This window comes from Schistocerca cancellata, chromosome 1, assembly GCF_023864275.1.
Source record: "Schistocerca cancellata isolate TAMUIC-IGC-003103 chromosome 1, iqSchCanc2.1, whole genome shotgun sequence".
In the NCBI taxonomy this organism is placed as follows: Eukaryota; Metazoa; Arthropoda; class Insecta; order Orthoptera; family Acrididae; genus Schistocerca; species Schistocerca cancellata.
In genome coordinates this window covers 859548641-859556538 of record NC_064626.1, presented here as the reverse complement: position 1 = coordinate 859556538, position 7898 = coordinate 859548641, and the positions used below count along the sequence as shown (strand labels likewise).

Genomic DNA, 7898 nt, shown 5'->3' with positions numbered 1-7898 from the left:
AGTACCAAGACTTCTTTGAAATTCATACTGGTGGAGCAAAACCCCATGACAAAAAATGGCTCTGAGCACTATGGGACTCAACTGCTGTGGTCGTTAAGTCCCCTAGAACTTAGAACTACTTAAACCTAACTAACCTAAGGACGGCACACAACAAAACCCCATGACAGAAACAATGTAGGATGTACTATTTTCTGATGAGCACTCAGCACCTTTTCCATCCCCAAAATAATGTGTCTTCTCTGCAGAAATATATGCCATTGGAAAAGCAGCTATGTATAGAGCAATATCACCTACAAAGCTTGTTCACAAATCAGATAGCAAGAGTGTCCTTCAGGCCTAGCTGTTGACCAGTAGGTCACACACAATTCATACTTATTCTTGATATAAAACAAGTAATGGCAAAATATCCAACACAGTCAGCTGATACAATTCGAGTGGGTAAGTGGTCACTCTGGAATGATACTCAATGAGCAAATAGACTGATAGCTAAAAAGGCAATGGCCATACCACAAACTCGTGATTTCTGTCACAAATTGAAAGGAACAGTATTACATTAATTGGAGATTTGACTCGTGTAGTAATTTTTTCCCACTTACAGGTACCGTGACAGACAACAAACAGAGCTAATGAACCTTAAAAGTTCTATCCAAAACTGAACCTTTGATATTATGTTGAAAGGTACCAAATGCTGTTGACTATTTATCATCTACGAACAATAGGAATGCATAAAAAAAGCCAGCAAAATTTACAATTTACATAAATATAACTGTAACATAAGCATGAAAAGGAAACGTTTTTATATTTGTGTAAAGAAACATTTTAATACGTAGATTAGTGTAGGCTAGTATGAATAATGCAAAAATTATTAATTAATTAATAACGGAAAAATCTCTAACAGAAACGTACGTAGCTAGTTGATACATATAAAATTTAAACTGGAAAGATTGTGGGACAAGCGTAGTGCCATGTGACTGGTGTGTTATGGTGTCACAAAAGAACATTTTATACGGAGTAAACATCTAGAAATCTAAACAAATACATTGTTTCCTTCTCTAATACGCTCATGCTTTCTGTTTTTGTTTGGTGGAATTACGAGCGTTACCAATTTTCCAAACTAACTTTAACACCATTCCTATTAGAACCATATGCCAGCAAGAAACTTGTCATTTTTCACTAAAATGAACCTCTTGCACAAAATAAGTGTTAGGACTCTTGAGCTGTGTACTGGGTGAAAGAATTAATTACCGAGTAGCGTGTAGTCTGCTAACTAATTTGACAGCTGTTAACTCACTAAACATACTTACGGAAGATTTCGGGACATTTCCCCTCATGGTGACGTTTTTGCTGGCTTTCTCGTTAGCAATACGCATCCTCTGTTTTGGAGCCATTGTTTTATATAAAAGTATCAACGAGAACTAAGCCGAGAAAATTTAAAATCCCGAACTCGTTCACAGGCAGCACGCCTCCACCTCTCACACTCCGATGTTGACGTGAAAAAGGTGTGGGAGACGTACACTACTACTAGACGGAAATGAATGAAGTTCCGTTACTTGTTCCTCCATTCTAGAACGGAAATGATTTTGGTCCGTTAAAATTGCTGATAGCTGTGATATATAAGTAAATTGTTTTTGATCGAGTGAAACACATATTACAGCACCTGGAGAGTTAAATGATAACAGTGTTTCCCGTAAGGCAAACATACAACTGACCATCGTATTATTGGCTCTACATGTGGCATGTGTTGTCAGCAGTTCAATGTTTTGGAAAGTGGTGATACGAAGTCTGCTACGTTGACGAAGTTCTTTCGGGTGCTTGTACCAACCAGATAAAGTGATGACACTGAATATTCAGCTTTAGTACTGGATCCCGTAGTCGAGGTTGACGGTGTCACACTGCTAATAATAATTAATGTTTTTTGTTTCAGTTGTGAACCCGGACTACAACAGTTTAAGGACAATGCTTAAGCCTTTTTGCGTATTTCTTTAATGGTAGACTTGAAAATTAAACATTGTAGTAGTCCAAAATAGGGATGGTGCCATAAAATTATTTTTTCCCAGCAAGAAGTCTATTTCGTGACAGCGCGGAAGAAAAGCGAAACATTTGTGCTACCACAACATTTTTTATATTTCTTTTACACAATACTACGGAAAAAATACCCACTAGTAAAATAATGGTTTTCAGTTCGTTGTGAAATAAAAATAACCAACAGTCATTTTGCAAGTTTACCTATTACTGGAAATTAGCCTGTCATGGAATTAGACTCAGTGACATGAGCACAATTAGTTTTAAATTGAGAATTTAATACGAATTACTTAACTCCACGTCAGTCTTTATCAAAGCCTGTGAACACATCCTTACCAAATGAACCCATCACCACCGTGCAACCCCAACACCCAATGTGGCCTTCATTACAGTTGTTCCATTGACGACCAGCTTCTTTCCTTATTTATCTCCATCGATATCCAGAGGTGAATGGCGTTCTGGGTTGCACTTTAAGCTGCAAAACTATCTAGCTACTCATGATGCCCTGCAACCATCCCATGTCTCCCTTGAGTTCAGTTTCAGTCTCCTATTTGAATGGTGTAATATGTGGAAACTTCAAGTAAATCCACAGAAAAACCAAGCCACCAATTTTCGTCGCACATTTGCATCATCCAGATTTCCATCTCTCCATGTACAACCAAGCCAGCCCTCTGAATAACACAATAAAATATTTAAAGCCTAATGCTAGACAGAAAACTAACCAGGACTGCACAACTCCATACAAAAGAACACAATCCGCCAAACTGATTAAAACCACTAACTATGAAAAATACTAACAGGCAGCACTTGGGATCTACATTGTTGTACCATTATCCTGCACTCTGCCTGACCATCTGATTTGCCTCCCATAACTAACTAGCATCCATGCCAAATCATCCACTACACTCTTTCTACCTTCTTGGAACACCTTCAGATCCACTATATTAATCACAAAACCCAGTTTCGGCACCCAATGTGCCACACACTAATCACCAGTCCAGTTAACCTGCTGCACCATCACATTCATATTTCACCTTCCATGCACCTTCATGGCTTATCCATCCCGTCCTGGCAGAATTTCAACCAACTTCCACTCCCAAAAATGAAAGCCTCCCAAGATATATAGCACTGTTTCCAACCCTATTCACAATGCTCACTGCATACCATGGTCCCATATTTCTCACTTCCCCCCCCCCCCCCCCCTTCCTCCACTGCACTGAGCAATCTTATCCACCTTCATGGAGAATAAAGAGAAATTGAAATAACAATAAAGAGAAAGAAAATAACGTAAAGTGATGGCTGTGAGTTAGTGGCAAACTGTATAGGATGTTGTGAGGAGATACTGTATATGTCACAATGAAATGGATAATTTTCATAGAAAATAATGTGCTGTCAACCCACTTTTTCACATCAAAAGATGAGTATAAGACTGGTCTGCACATACAGTGTGCTGCTAAGCATCATGTTACTGGGGATATATGCTCTTGCAAAATCAGTCGAAATATTATGCCCACCCACTTTTGGGCACACTTACCACTTATAGATTTGGGCAGCGTTTTGATTTCTTCACAGGCACAAAATTTAGTAGCAAACTGCACGAATTCCTACTTTAAAGTAGATCGAGTTGCCCCTAACATGCTGCCCACAAAAGTCAAGAATCTTGAGTTCAGACTAGTTTTGTAACAGCATTTAGTTGCTCTTATTTTGTTAATATCACATGTACAATAATTATACAAAATATTTAATTCATTATTCGTACTTTATTTCATTGAAATTTATAATTCACTGCAGAGTTCTCAGTTCACAGATAATAGGACATTCACTTATTATGGAAATATTTCATTTAAAAGAATGTTTGTGAATTACGATTCACACAAAATGGGGAGATGAAATTTTCAGTGAGCAAGTAGCTATTTATTTCTAAAATAACATTACTCATTTAAAAGCCCTCATCCTTCACTTTCCAGCATACATTTTACTTTTCCCAAAAACTTTATATTTCAGAAGTTATTTGAATTCAAAATTTTTGCTGCTTATATAGTGATTATTTCCAAAATTCAATGCCATAGTTTTGTATCCAAGATTTTTATGATTACAATAATACCTACATCCACTAGAATTACTGTTAATTTGTTAATTATTCCATTTGGAAAACTTCACCTACTCGAAACTTTTTGACATCTCAACATGAAATCTACATTCCAGCAGTGATCATAAGCATTTTATGTCATCAAGAAGAACTTTCACTCACTGTCGGGACACTCACAACCCATCCCTAAAGGTATATGCGTAGGGACAGCCTAACCAGTCCAGGAAGGGCAGCTTAATACCATTGATGAAGAATTGTGCTCCATTACCACTACAGGCAATGCAGGGGAAGAAGCTATTATCAAACTGCCATTAAGATCCGACATACCTGAGGAACAATGTCAACGAGTGTTAGCTATTCTGTGCCACTTTCCAGATGCTGTCAAATCTGGTGTGGAAAAACTACAGACCATATCAACACCAGGGAAAATTGACCAATTCACCAGCACTCATACTAGGTGCTGCTGGCTGAAGAATGGATAATCGAGGAAGAAGTGGAGAAGATCTGCAAGACAACATTGTTGAACATACTGAGAGTCCTTGGTTGTCTCCTGTGGTGATTGTGAAAAAGGATGATGGCACTTGGCATTTCTGCATCAACTACTGATGACTGAACAAAGTCACGTAAAAAGGTGTTTACCCATTGCTGCACATGATGACACCCTTGACTGCTTAACAGAAGCAAAGTATTTCTCAATGATGGAAATGCAGATACACTGTTGGCAAATTGAGGCTGGTAGGGATGACTGTGAAAAGACTGTCTTCATAACTCCTGACAGCCTCTATGAGTTCAAACTCCAGCCACCTTTGAACTTGTAATGGAAAACCTGCTTTAGTACCTTAAATGAATGACTTTTCACTATATGGATGGCACTGATGTCTTTTTGAAGACATTTGAAGAACATCTAAGCCACCTTGAAAACCTTATTGAAGTGAGTTCAGGCTCCTGGCCTCTGCCTGAATCTGTAAAACCTTCACTTTGCTATTAAAGAAAAAAAAGTCTGGGTCATCAAGTGAGTGGTGACAGAGTCCATTCTGATCCAGGAAAAATAAGAGCATTTACAGTTTTATGACTCCTCGATGCATTCATGATGTAAGTAGTTTTCTTGGGATTGGAATGTGCTCATACTACTGATGATACATAAAGGACTTCTGTACCAAGGCGACTCCTTGCAAGAACTACTGCAATAAGATGAGGTGCTTCCCTTTTCCTTAAGGAGATGCTACCATCATCTCCACTCCTAGCTTTGTATGATGAGAATGGAGAGGGAAAACTTCACACTGGCACTACAAGTTATGGGATAGGAGCAGTTTAGTACAACTCTAGGAAGGTGCTCAAAAGGTGATAGCTTACACTTCCAGAGTACTATTCAAGTGTGTTATGAACTACTCTACAACCAAAAAAGAGTGCCTTGCAGTTGTTTGGGCAGTCAACAAGCTGTAACCATATTTATTTCGCCATCCAGTCACTTCTGTGATGGATCACACCAGTCTTTGTGCTGGCTGACCTACTTGAAGGGTCCTTTGAGTTAACTGGTGAGATTGGCACTGAAACTTCAGGAATACATCTTCACAATGGGATACAAAAATGGATGCAAACACCAGGCTGCCAATTGTTGTTGAAAAAATCCTGTGTTGAAGCAGAATAACATGGACAAAATCTTAGCCATTGCTGATGAACAAAGGAAAGATCAAGCATTCTTGAAAATCATACAAGCCTTGAAGAATAAAAAAACAACAAAAAGAGAATTCCAATTGATAAACAAAACATTGTGTAAGAGGAGTGGATGAGTGGAAATTGTTGCTCATCTCCCAGCTCATTTATGGGCAGCTGTCCTGAAGTATTTCCATGATGCTCCTCACCTGGGATTCACAAGGACTCTAGACAGAACAAGATGCAGGTATCACTGCCCAGGTCTCTACCAGTCCATTACGGCACTATGTGGCACTCTGTAAGAAATGCCGGTGATGGAAGCACATGCTGCAGTTATCTCCAGGGCATGTGGTTCCAATTCATCCTGCAGCTGTGTCATTCCATCGAATTGGAATCACCCTCTTTGGTTAGTCCCTGAAGTCAACAAATGGTAATCGACGGATAAGAGTCTGAACAGATTACCTCACCTGCTATGCTGTTACCAAACCTGTAACAACACCAAAGCTCCACAAATTATGAAGTTCTTTGTAGAAAACACCATTTTGGAGCACAGAGCACCCTGGGTGATGATCTCTGATCACAAAACAGTTTACCAGCTGAGACTAGTATCAGAGGTAATTGCATGTTGTGACATCAGACACTGGATGACAACAATTACCCACAGATGAATGATCACATAGACATTAACAGATATGCTACTGGTGTGCATTGATGTCAAACAGAGTAGAATGCAATAATGCCTATCATGGCATTCTCAAACAACAAAGCAAAGCAAGACATACAGGCTTCACACTATTGATCCAATTTTGACTGGATGATACTCTTGTTCACTATGTGAAACAGATCTTCAGCAGCACCAAAGAAGCAAGGCAGCTGGCTTAGATACAGACCCTTGATACCCAGGGGAAAGACAGAAAGTATAATAATACCAAGTACTGGTCAGTGAGATAGAGCTTGGGAGACTTGGTATGAAGTTTTGCACCCATTCAGAAAGTGGGACTATTGGAAAAGTTACGAAAGCACTACTTTGAGACATATTGCATCCTTTGTTGCTTGTCAGATATCAGTTGAGTTGATGATTATGACACTTTGTCAAGAAGACAGAATTGCATAGACATTTCCTATGTCCACCGTGCGAAGCCCTACTACAGTCCTGAGATGTAGATCAATGACGGGGGCTTCTCGCTCAAGGAAACAGAAGACCCACTTGACGACTGTGTAGCTTCAGTAGTTGCAGTTACCATCAATGCTTGTCATAGTGAAGAGGAAGTGATAACATGACCAGAACACAATGATCTGCCAGTGCTGCCATACAGAAGACCATTTACAGTATCTAGATCCAGAGTGCTGTAGTGATCTCCAGTGAAAAGTTCTGGAACAGTAGGTCACTGTTTCTCTGGGAGAGGGAGCATGGCATGAGCTGTAATGCATGCAGTGTGGCACAGCGATTAGTGCTGCTGGTTACTTTCTCAAACCCAACCACCTGCATTTATTGGCGATTTAGTATTTATCATTCCTGGAAGGTTCTCAAAATTTATATTTGTATATTCTGGAATATTTGATGTTATATAAATAACTGCACTCTGTATCCAGGAGATAAGAATTTTGTGGCTGTATGTTGGAGTTCATAATAAATATACTTTCAGTGTTAAGAGTTGTACTTCATTAATGACCCTACTTTTGTATTTGAACTTGAGTGTGGTTACAATGTGACATTATGCCACCTGATAACTGTGTGATGTAGTGTCTAAAGACATAACTGTTCACCTGGTTCACATACTTGTGACAAAGCTGATCACCAGACAAGGATCAGTTATTACAAATAAAAATGAAGACTCAAATACTCAATTACTCTAGTGTAGTGTAAAATATTTATCAGGTTTGTCAACATTTGGAAAATTAATATTCAAAGCTGCTGAAGATTTGAACAGTAGGTGAGCAAAGCTATAGTATGGCACAAATTTTTAATCTATCAGAAAATTTTGCACCATCATGCACCTAAAAGAGAAACAATCATTCAGAAATCAAACACTAGGGTGTGATTAATTTATTTATGTAATGTCCTTTTTGTTGGTCCATCAGGGTGTGAGGAGATCTTGTATAGTGTTAGGAAAGTAGGAGAGAGGAACAGGCA

At 38.9% G+C, this 7898-nt stretch overlaps 1 long non-coding RNA gene across 1 annotated transcript; it reads right to left on the bottom strand.

The window, feature by feature from the left end:
- Positions 1-1304: 1304 nt before the first annotated feature.
- LOC126189203 (uncharacterized) lies at positions 1305-7404 on the bottom strand. The gene is made up of 2 exons (XR_007537920.1): positions 1658-7404; positions 1305-1563 (listed from the first exon to the last, which is right to left on the bottom strand). It is a non-coding gene; the product is annotated as an uncharacterized LOC126189203 (long non-coding RNA).
- Positions 7405-7898: the final 494 nt, after the last annotated feature.